Here is a 12,734-nt window from a genome sequence, read left to right as displayed (position 1 = left end):
GGCTATGGAGAGAATAAGAGTAAATGGGAGTATTAGAGAATGTTACTGTAGTGGGAAGTCTAAAAAGTAGCTTTTGCAGTTTGCATAATTAATGATGTGAGTAGGTGACTGAGATGAACTACAGAACTTTTTTTTTGTTTTAAAGGTTTTTGCCATAGGGGTATGTGCTCGCCAGAGAGACAGAAAGAGATAAAGGGAAAATGAGTAATCATCCCCAAGGGGGATGACTGTGCCACAATCTCTTCTTTTTCATTCTCCTCCTGGGATTTTTGGGCATGTATGCACATGCACCCAGCATGAGTATTAAGCCACCAGATCCAAGACACAAACTGCAGTTGGCTATCCTACTCCCTGCTGGTGTCAGACTGCAGGAAATTTTGAGCTAAGGTGGTTGAGGAAATGAGAGGGAAGAGAAAAATAAATAATGGTTTTGAAATTTGGAAAGTGTAGGTTCTGATCATCTAGGACTATTGTAAGTTTTTCAGAGGTTAATTTTGAGTTTGTAATTTTTCTTCTTAGAGTGAGTTGTAAATTGTACTTAGCCCCTTTATCTACCTAACTGTAATATTCAGCATTTCTGATCTAGTATGTTCTCGCTCACTTTATGTAATTGCTTATGTTTATGTTTTCCTTTTCATTCTTTGTGCTGTAAATTATTTTTAAGAGAAAACCATAATTCACTTTTGGAAGTGAGTAGAGGATAAAGAAATAGCATAGAAGCCAGCAGATGTCATGGAGTTTAATATGCTGGATCCCAGATCCCACATAGCTGACTGTGTGATTTGAGTCCTGGACTCCCGTGGCTTGAGAATCACAGTAGTTGTGTGTGTGTGTGTGTGTGTGTGTGTGTGCCAGAAAGTCCCAAGAAGAGACTGTAGAAATCATTACAGTGTGGCTATGCCCCTAGGGGGATGCTTTCTCACTTTCCCTCTCTGTCTTTGTTTCTCTCTTGAACACATCTGGCCTATAGCAAAAACTTAAAAAGAAAAGAAAAGAAATAGCATAAATGAACTAACATTTATTGAAAATACTCAGCTGCAAAATAATCATATACAGAAAGGAAACTATTCCCAATGTATACTAATAATAATGGTTGTTAGGTTTTGATAGGATTTCAGAGTCAACAAGATTTTGGTTATCAGAGTCCTGTGTACCATCAATGACTGACTGGGTATTTACCCTTTCGTGTTGTTGATGCTAATTAGCCATGTTTTACTTGTTTATCTTTCTGTCTTCTGGGAATATTTTCAAGATCCCATCCTCAGAAAAGTCACCACATTTATCCTTCACTTGAGTCCCCACTAGAATTCTCAAAGTGGCAGATTTATGTTGCCTACCAACCTTGCTCCTAGATTCCCATATATTTTGCTCTACTGCCTTTAGGTTCTATGTATTTATGTGCTCTGTCTTCTAGAGTTCTCTCCCTGAGGGTCAGGACATCCAACCTTGTCTTCTGTCTAGACTTTTTTGTTTGACTTACTTTTTTACCTAATTTTAATGGCCAAGTCTCTGCTTTGAGGCCAGGCTGTTTTCCTACTTCTTTACACTTTGACCTCTGCCAGGTCCACTTAAAGGATGGTCTTCTATCATGTTTTGGCAAAGCTTTTCATTTATCTTTTATTGTATCCTTGTGTCTTAGAAAATCAGACTCCTGGTCCTTGACAACCTTATCACCCTCTTGAACGGGTTAGTTGATGACTATTATAAATACTGGAGCAAGATCCATTAAATATCCCCCATAGCTTCTGTCAATTGCTCACTTTTTCTCACTTCTTTTGCGTTATATAGAGTGTAAGCAGTTTTACAAGCTTCTATTCAGGGCTTCCTAATGACATGGATGAGGTGAGACACATATCCTTATTATAGTGCTTAGAATTTCCTGTTTATTTTATGTGGATTCATTTTCCCCCATGAGGAAATATAATTTGTTCCAAGGCAGTTGTAATTAATCTTCTTCACTGTTGTATCTCTTTGCTGTAAGAATCACTTGGTACATAAGAGGTGCCCAAGAAATATTTATTAAACAAATGAAGAAGTTCTTGTGAGATGAGGGTGTCTAAACTAGACTATCATCTGTGCTTTTATAGTCTACTGAATGATATATTTATAGCAAAAGATAATATCCCTGTAATTTTGCAAATGTGCTATTAACTAATCAAATAGAAAGTATGTGATGTGGGCAGTGACAGTCTGATTTGTGTTATCTGGGAAGACTGGTAGGGAATAGTTGATCCATTATTTATTGAATGAATAATATGTTTAAAGGTCTTTCTGTGTTTCAAAAACTCTTCTAGGTACTGAGGGTATATTAGAGAAAATCAGAACCAGGACTTGCTCTTGAAAAGCTTTATTTATTTATTTTTTCAAAAAGAAAGAAGTTTCCATAAATGCATAATAAATGAGGAAATCATTAGAAGTTAGCAACTAATACTGAAGTAGCTACGAAATGGCCACTAGATCTCCTCAAGTAAACCCTGGACTTGAACCTCTTAGAAACTTGAAATAGCCCCAGAGCCTATGCTTTAAGAGTCACAGGGAGTAGGAGTGTGCTGGAGGCATAACTTTCAAGTAGCCGACCAGCCCTACGGTCCCTAACCCTGCCTTGCCCATTCCGTCTGGAGGAAATCACAATGAAGGCACTTACCCATAGTTCTACCTTCTCTCTCCACCACCTGAATGACCCAGGTGCTTCCTTCAGTAGCTCTGTATTATGTGCTGTCTACCCAAGAAGCTGTGAATAGTAAAATTGTAAACTGCTTTTTCTCTCTTGATTGTGTCTGGCCTCACCATCACTTACCCAAGGTAATATGTTTAAAACTCACTTGAACCTGAATTGAATTATATATGAATTTCTCAAGATCCTTCTTGTACAGCTCTTCTTTATCAAATAAGGATAGTAGTACATATTATATATTAAGAGATATAATAGTTTTCAAAGACAAAAAAGAAAACAAGCCACAATCCTTGCCCTGGGAAAGCTCAGATTCTGTGCTGACAACCTTGACCCAGCCAGTTAATAGAAAGAAGTGTGCATGTCAAAAATTCCTGAAACTTTAACTAGAACTCAGATTGACTGGGAGCATGATCATCACTTACCTCTTTGCAAGTTACTTTTGGAAACTGGAATCTTTTCTTTGTCATGATGACCATTTACTGGCAGTCCTTTGTCAATTTCTGTTCAATCTATGCACTTCTAACTAACTCCAACGTTATTGTCACTGCCATGGTTGAAGCTATAATTCTCTCTCGCCTGGATCAATGCAAGGGTCCCCTTGTTCTCTCCATTTCTCATCTGGCACCCTTCCAATCAGGATCTCCACCATATCCAGAAAAATGAGTGCAGGCATGTCAATCCATTGTTGCTCCTTCAGTTCCAACTTTTCCGTGATTTTCTACTGCAGTTAGAATAATGTACAAAATTCTTGTCATGGCCTGTAAGGCCTTAAATGATCTGGACCTCCCTCTTCCTTATGTCTCACCGCTCAGACTTTATTTCTGCTCAACAACAACATTCTTTTTGTTTTCCTTAAACACTACCTATTTCCCTCCTCCATAGGATCTTCATGTTTAATATTCTCTGTGTTGGAAATGTTTTCCTCCACTTGAAATATTTTCCCCCACCCATCCCACCGTCTATACCTAATTAGTTAACTAACTCTTACTCCTCTTTCAGATATATGGCACAGACATGGAAAGGTACTCAATAAATCATTCTCTTCTTGGGCATAGTTTAAACTCATTTCCCTTTCTCGCTACATTTAGGGTGAGGCCATGTAATTAGTTCCCAGCAGAATGTGAGTAGGAGTTATGTGTTACTCTGAGTGGAAACAATTCAGTGTGTGAGTCCTCTTTTTTTCCACTTCATGGGTCACATATGAAAGATAGCAGAGCTATGAGATAGACAGAGCCTGTCTGCCTGTACTGAGGTTTGGAGAAGTGATACCCAGGTACAATGCTTCTCAACCAGAAATATCCAGACTGGCTTTATATAAATTTAGCCACTGACATTTGAGGTGGTTTGTAATAGCACCAGTCCTTTTCTTACCCAGAGTAACTGAAAAAATCCCTTCCTCAGGGAAGTCTTTCCTGATCTCCTCTGACATGCAAGGTCTACTTTCTTTATCATAAATTATTATAAATTGTCTCACTTACTTTAATAACAATTAATCCGTTTTGCATTTTTATACTTACTTGTGTCATTAATGTTGATTAAGGTTGATTTCTCCTTCTGGACTATAATCTCCATGACAGCAAGACTACACTACATTTGTTTTTCTTCACAACTTTATCAATGGATCCAGGGGCAATTAATAGATATTCGTGAATGGAATCATTGTGAATGGGCTGTCCGGCTGAAACCATCATTCTTGAATTTGTGACCAGACAATTCAGACATGCACTCTGCCTCCTGAATGGCCCTTCTTTTTCCTGGTGACCGATAACTGTCATGTTGGCCGGGCTTCTCACCCAGCCAGTGATGTCCAACTACTCCTTAGCAAAAGGGTTAGTTTCTGGGTGCCAGTGTTCAAATTCCACTCAATCTTGTTTCTTGTCCCCTCCTCTCAACAGGTTACTGAGACAGAGCCTGCTTTGTTTCCACGTTTTCCTTAATTACGGCAATGTCCTACAATGCCTGGGCTTCCATTATTCCAGGAAACCCAAAAACTACTTTGAGACCTTTGCTCACATTCTTATCTGCAAGGTTGCGAAGTCTGTAAGTCCTAAAGTCTGCTTTAGTTTTCTCTGTGTATGAGTATGAGTGTATGTGTATATGTGTATGCACCTTTTCAAATGCTTGTGTGAATGCTCATTTAGGTCCCAAGGATCTTGACTTTGAAGAGAAATAAATAATATCCTTGTGAATTTCTCTCAAGCATGGAAATGTATAACACAGTTAATTTTGTTACTTTTCCCATAATTACCATTAGCTAATCCTGAATTCCAATTTCACAATGTCAGCTGCAAACTATTAAACATGTTACTATGTTTTTTTTTTCCCTTAAAAGAGTATGGTGAATTATTTTCATCCTAAAATATTTATGGTATAATATACATGTTTTATTAAGTGCTTTGGCTGCAAAGTTAATTTTTATCTTGAAACATTAACATCTTCGTCATTACCAAAGTTGCAGTCCTTTAGCCTAGTGGTATTTTTACTGTTCACATTCGATATAAATGCTAAACTGTGGCTAAGAAATGATATAACTGAAAGTTTATATTGTGATTTACAGTTCTGGGTATGTTTTCTGCATATTCCTATTTTGATCTTTGCCAAACAAAAACACCTATTTTGATGCCATTTTCTGTGTGGGGAGAATTGGGCTTCAGGAATTGGATAAGATTTAGTGAAGGTCACAAAGCTAGTGAAAGGCAGAGGAAAATCATATCCTTGGACTCTAGTGCCTAGAAGTCTCAGAAGACTGGAATTATCTTCTAGAGCCCCTGTCATGGGAATTTTAAAGGGCTGTTCACTAACCATGTGTGAGTTTCTCTGTGTTCTGCAGTTCCCACTGTGATTCTTAGCCACAGTGATGCAGAAGTCCTACTCTGGTCAGCCATGGGACCATTGAATGTAGGCTGTACCCTGTGCTTGGAATGCTGGTGGTGAGCCATCCCCGGCGGTTTGTACCACTCACAAAGCCAAGTCTGGTTAAAACTGCTCTTTTTTTTCTTCCTTTGAATCAATGAGCAAGTACTTTTTAAGATCAATCCACTTGGCATCGTGAAAGGACACATTCAAGTAAATACGGCCCAGAGGCTGACGTTTGAGAAGCAGATGATCAGGAGACAGAACTTTCAGTATAAAACATGATTAATAATGCAAGCACTGTTAGTCCTGTATGATTTTAGACTTCATGGGAAGGCAGAAAGGACTGATTGAGTCACAGGGAGACAGAGGGACTTCTCCAAATGCTAAAAGCAAGCAGGCTGCTTGTGAAAGGAGGCCAGGTGCCAACTTTTTGCCATAGACAGACTTCAGCCCAGACACGGCGGGATAGGGGGATTTTGGATATATATCTCATGGTTTCTTTGAGAGGTAGAATGAGGTCTGCTTTAGAAAGAGAGAATGATATTTATGTCATGTGGAAAAATGCAAGTAAAAGCACCAATGTGGAGATGGGCATAAAGTCTTTTGAAAAGGAGCAGAAAAACATACCCATTTATTAAGGGCCTGTGATGCACCAGACACTGAGATAAGCATTTTACAAACATTACTTCATGTTATCCTGACAACATATCTGAAAAGAGGATATTGGTGAGGTAGTCTGTGTCCATGTTTCCAAATACCTGATACAACTTTAAATTTTGTCTGTTAAGAGTCTCTTGTGACTTTGTGAATGTTCTTTTGTAAGAGCAATGGAACCAGGTTTTGCCAATTCTTTTCCTTTCAGTAAATGTATTCAAGGCACTTTACAAACTGGTAGAAAAAAGAAAAATAATATGCACATGTTTTGTCTCAAAAATCTTGCAGTCTAGCAGGAAAACAAAAAGCATGCAAATAACCATTATCAAGTAAAAATAGAACCAGAGGGGAGTCAATAATTAGCATAAAGTGAGCTTTCACATATGCTGTATACTATCAAACATGCATTATCATGTGTACTATCTCACTTATCTTCCAGTAACCATCCGAGAAGGGCATTACTATGCTTGCTTTAAAAAGAGTAACTTGGAACCATCAGGTGGCATGGTGCTTAAGGCACTGAACTACCACGTGGCTGGCCATGTTTCGAGTCCTGAACTTAGTGGCTTATGTTCTCACTTTCTCTTTCTTGCTCCGTCAGTCTCTCTCTGGTGAATTTAAAAATAATAATAATAGTAAATAAAATTAAATGAATAATTTTTTAAGAAAAAAGGAGTAAATTGGGGGCCAGCAGACAGCATGGTGGTTAAGGGGCTGGATTCCACATAGCTAGCTCCCCAGTTTGAATTCTGGACCCTGTGACACACTCGACCTGTGTATGTGTGTGGCCAAAATCCCAGCAAGAAAATGGAGGAAAGGGATTGCAGCATGGTCATTTCCCTGGGGGTAATTTCTCACTTCCCCTCTGTCTGTATCTCTCTCCAGTGAGAGCATGTGCCCTTTGGCAAAAATCTAAAAGAGAGAGAGAGAAAAAGAGAGAGAGAGAGAGAGATAGAAATTCAATCTTGAAGGAGTCCCAAAATTATCCATAGTTGGGAAGAACAGTTAATCTTCATGTCCAAATCAGACTGATGTAAAACCCCATGTTCATCAGAGTAGATGCCCTATAAAAGGTAGCAGTTATTATTATTTCACAATTTATTGAAATCTTTGCTTAAATATTTGATATTCACACACACACACACACACACACACACACACACACACACACACAAATCCCTAGTAGCAATAAGAAAGAAGACCTCCATTAATCTCTGCAATTTTTTTTTCAATATACTGTCATTCTTTTGATGGTATTTCAGAACAAAGAGAATGTCACAGTTATATATTGGAGTTTTATATAGGGCCCAGGAAACAGTTACCAACAGAAAGTATTCCTATAGTCCCCAAATAGATTACTTACAAATATTTTTACCAAATGCATTTTTATGATACTCATGAAGTTTTGTACTTGGAATGACAAAATGGAAAGTTTAAATAGAGCTTTTTTTATTAGAAAGACAATAATACATAATGTAGCCCTCGCTAAAGGTGCTCAGTAAGAAAACAGAGAGTTTACACTCAGGTAATTGTCACACATGTCTCTTTTATTCTCTCTAGTTCTGCTTTGTTTTCTCTGTCACCTTAGCTTGCTTATCATCTCCTCAGTGTTCTCTGACATTTTTTCTCTGTATGTGTTTGTGCCTTGTACCTGGTTTCATTCCTCCTACTCTGTTCTTTCCTAGGACTTCACTGTGGCCATTTTCTCCTCTCCCTTTGCTTACAATTGTCATGACTTCTGCTTCAGGTTTTTCTGCCCCTCTCATCCCTGGTATGGCCGCTGCTCCCCTCATGTCTCTCAGATCCTCTCTGGGCTACAATTACAGCTTCTGGACTTCTTGTTGGAATCAGGGTGGTTCCGTTTTCTATTCTCCCCAGAATGCTCTTGTTTTCTTTCCTTCTCTTTGGAATTGCTGTTGTTATTCCCTGAGCACTTGGGTTCTTTTTTGCTCTCTCTCTTTTTTCCCCCTTTTGTTGTCTCTCTCATTGCTGCGCTCTGAAGTCTCAGTAGAGGAAGAGGAGGAAAGAGAAGAGGAGGAAAATTTGCTTTTATGTTTTTTTGTGCTTGCTTCTGCTCTTCTGAAACTTTCTTTTTTCTATCTTTTCCTTTTTTTTTTTTTCCTCTTCTCAAGTTGATCCAGTTTCTGGAGAAGTTTCTGTTTTTGTTTGGTTGTTAATGACTTCAAAAATTCTAATTCTGGATCTTCTTCGTTTTCACTTGCAGCATACTCCTGTGATGGATCATTTGTGGTTACATTTCTACCAAGTACATTTCGTTTCCGTGCAAACTCACTGTTCCTCATCTCTGCTATTACCTCCGATGGGTGAATCCATGGCCCTGGGCCATCTGAGGGAACTGAACCTGCATTGATTCCAGGAATACCCAATAAAGGGCATTCTTGATCTGTGTTGACATGACCTCCTTTGTGACATTTAATGCACCTTATCTTTCAAACCTGAATACCAAAGGGCTAATCTCTGATGTTCATGTCATCTTTGGCATATTTTTCTTGTGGGACTCTTTTCTGCCATTCAGATTTGTATTCAATCTCTCTTTCTGTTTCTTCTTTTACTTTGTTTCCTTTTTGAGCTCCTGGTGGGGTCTCGTACTTGAAATTATGGCCGTTCTTTGCATGTTCATCTCCTATAAGCAAGCTGTTATCGTAGTATTCTTGTTTTTAAGATACTGTTGCATTAACTCTTATTTCTTCTTATTATATAATATTTTCTATTCTGTCATCCATACATTTTTTTGATATTGGATTTGGAAGCTGGATTAAAATCCTTTTTGCACATGAAGTTGGCAAAGACTTCTCCATTTTGTAACCAGTGCTGGGGAAGGCAGTTTTAGATGTCCTCTGTAATTTTCTTTTCTCCAATTTTCTTAAAAGACATGGTTTTGCATTACCTTTCCTCCTAGATTCTAATTTCTCATCACATACCTGGTTTAAGTGTAAATGGAAAGACTGACATGTTTTAAGTACTTAAATAGAAGAATAGAAGAAGGCTAGGAAACAGAAGAACTGAATTGAGTTCTGCAGGAGGAATCATACAGGATCTTTATGTGACAGCTTCATTGGAAGTAGAAACTTAGCCTTGACTTGGGGACCAACTGCTTTTGTGTGACATTTCTGTGACTTAGAAGTGACTCCCTAGAGTTGAAGTATTAATAGAGCTCTGTTCATTCTGGTTTGAAAAAGAAGACTCATTTTGGCTCCAAACATCCATAGGAGTTGAAGCTCATAGATACTTTCTTTAAATGAGATCATCATAAGAAACTAAGAATTTGACTTTCTGTAAAGCATATACTGTCAGTCAGAGGAATGCTACTGCTTATATATCAACATGGTGGATCACGTGCACATGCATTTCTGAACCAGCTGTTGCCAGGAACATATTTTGTGAGTATTGATATGCCATCATAAACATATTCTGCACCTTTGGAAGGTCCATGTGCCCTTTTATTAAGTTTGTGATTTGCTGCATCCCATTTGGCACTTTTAGATGGATCTGGCTTTAATTTTCTATTTCTGAGAATGAGTCTAAGTTCCACAAAATGATGGAACTTCCTTTGGGTGGCAGTGTGCAGTGTTGAAAATAGAAATGGTTTTATTTCTGAATAAACCTGGGAACAAAGTACTAGCATTGATCTTCATTTTTGTGTGACTTGTGAATTTACGAAGATGGAGTCTCACTTCACTCACATGTTAAATAATTTAGTTTGAGGATTAAATAATATATTCTGGAGTATATCACAGACATTCAGCAAAATTTCTTATTCTTTGGGGTGTATACTTCATTAGTATTTCTTTCCTATATTAATCCCTGAATTCATAGAGGATTAGAAGGAGCAAGAGTCAGAGCATCTTAAGAAGGAATTAAAATGAAATCTCTGAGCCCAACTCTGGTGGCAACCACAATACTCTATGATACTGAAAGGTGCATAGAATTTGGAGGTTTGTTTCCAGGGTGTACCTGTACCGGCTGGGTACAAGTGTATGATCATAGCTGGCTAGAAATGACTGAGGGGAGGCTGAAGTGTGAGAGGCTGCTGGGGATGCTTCTCTCTCTCATGGAATAAATAAATACACTTAAAAAATGAAATCTCTGAGTTGTATCCTCTTAGTTACAAAGGCAAGCTTTTCTAATACAATCAAGTATCTGAAAACTTATGTAATGTAGAAGTTGGAGGCTTTTAGTCTTCCTGCATCCTGGAAGTCCCTTCATCCCTCTGTCCAATCCCCAGTGAGCCCTGTTGTTCTGATTTCTAACAAAACCCCTTAGTTTTGTCTGTTGTTAATGTTTCTATGTATGGGATTGTGGACTAGGTACTATTTTCTATCATATTAGGTCGTAAGAAAAGTCATGACGTATTTTCTTTAGCTCAATGTTATCTTTAAGAGATTTATTCTTATTCCTACAAGTAGTTGCAGTTTGTTCATTTCATGGTCATGAATATGATATCATTTATTTTTCCATTTTACAGTTGTTTTATTATTTTGTAGTTACATTATGATGAATAGTGCTTCTGTCAACACTGTTATGCTTCTCTGTTAGTAGAAAATTGTGTCCATTCCCCTTGTATTAGGAGTAGACTAACTGGGTTAGGGGGTATGTATTCGTTAAGCTTTAGCATGCATTGTCACTGAGTTTTCCAAAAGCATTGTACCAGTTTCCTCTCCTACTGATCATTGAAGGTTTTAGTCTAAGTTCAATGCTGCCTGTGACTTAATCATGGGGCTTTCTTCTAAGAATGAGAATACATAATAATGAGAATAATGTCTGTGTAGATATAAAGAAGGCACCCAGGCAAGGGAAGAATTCTTTCCTCTTTTAACATTGTTGTATTTCCACTTGACATAAAGCATTGAGCTATGTGCTGTACAGAAAGATTTCCAGCTCAATTGTGAGTAGTCTATATTTCTTACTTTTCTTTGTATATCCAACCCTTTTTTCATGCATTACATATAGTAGATAATCTTTTGCATGAGTGATAAAATATGTTCAGATGACAATATCAAGCCAGTGATATTAAAAAAATCATAATTCACTGTGATTTGCTATTATGAGTCCTCAGTGATGAAGCCAACAATGACATGACAAATATGCCTATGAAGTAGTTATAATAAAATATTTGGTACTAGCCCACTCTAATTTAATCTCTCAATCATTAGAAGTTCTGTCTATATCTGTCTACCATCTATCTGTCATTAATATGTTTATTTATCTACATATGATCTGTCTACCACCCATCTACCTAGTTTTATTGTATCCAATTCCAAAAAGAGCTCAAGATGACTTATGAAGAAGTAAACAAATAAATATAACTTTGCATTTGTTTCGAAGATGCCGCAAGCAATGCACTAAGATGGGACAATGTAGAAAGACTCTGGTTAGAGTGGCAGGAGTTATCAGGGTCAGGGAAAAAGACAAGCAGGAATAGGTGTGGAGTTCCCAAAGTCACAATTCTGTCCATGTCTGTGCTGATGGAGGTCAGAGTTGAACAAAGAACAATCAAATATATATTAGAATTCCTGTAGATAATCAAGATTCTCTAGTCTTCCATAGTGTAATATACTGTGATTATTACGAGAATGAAGTTTGTGTCTGGGCAAACTTAATCCTGGCCTCAACAATTTCTGTCACTTAATTATTGATTAAACTGGCATGTGCTTTTATATTCTGTTACATAATAATAATAACAACTACCTGATGGGAGTGCTATGGGGATTAGAGGACAAAATGCAGTAAACTGCTCACAACAAAATCTCCCAAATTATAGGAAGGCGATAAACAGGAGCTCTCTCTCCTCTGGTGAAGCCGTTGTGTTCCCTTTAATGAAGCAGTGACATTACTGCTGCCTATTAAATTCCAGGCTTGAGAATCTGAGCTCATTCTATCCAATATTAATCCTTAGACATTCTATCTTAATTAAAACTTAATTTATTTGTTTTACCCTCACATCGGTTTTAAGATCATTCCTCAAACTGGAATTAATGTGTTCTCACTTAGTTTCTCTAATAATTTTTTTAAACCACTATAGCACTTAATTTATTCAGATTTGAATTTTACTTAGGTATTTACTTATTTGACTTCTCAGTTAAGCCTCAAGTTCCTTGGAGGATATTGATGTATCCTAATCATCTTTGTAGTCTTCATTTTTCCTAGTAAGAGGTTTGTATACTTTCAGTGCTCATTAAGTATTTCTATTTATTTTGTGTGCTATACCAAGTCTAAGTCATTTAATCTATAAAGTTGGTGGCATTAATCAGCCTCGTTGCAATAACAAACCATTCCCAAATCTCACCAACATAAAACAACATACTTATTTCTTTCAGCTGTGGGTCTGCTGTGTCACTAGGGCTCCACGTCTGGTCTCATTCCTTTCCTCAGTCTAAAAGGGCATTCTCTGTCTGACAATGAAATTTTCATGGCAGGGGAAAAAGGCAAGGGAGATGGCAAAAATAAAGGATGCCTCTCAAAGCTTGTGTTTTGATGGGGTGTTTATCTGCTAAGGTTCAGTCAGCTACCAGCATGTTACAGAGCCAAA

General features: G+C 37.7%; 1 pseudogene; it reads right to left on the bottom strand.

Moving 5' to 3' along the window:
- Positions 1 to 7,927: 7,927 nt before the first annotated feature.
- On the bottom strand, positions 7,928 to 12,079 carry LOC102493065 (corepressor interacting with RBPJ 1 pseudogene; annotated as a pseudogene).
- Positions 12,080 to 12,734: the final 655 nt, after the last annotated feature.

This window comes from Tupaia chinensis, unplaced genomic scaffold, assembly GCF_000334495.1.
Source record: "Tupaia chinensis unplaced genomic scaffold, TupChi_1.0 Scaffold000680_1, whole genome shotgun sequence".
Taxonomy (NCBI): domain Eukaryota; kingdom Metazoa; phylum Chordata; class Mammalia; order Scandentia; family Tupaiidae; genus Tupaia; species Tupaia belangeri.
This window is presented reverse-complemented; position numbering and strand designations above follow the sequence as displayed.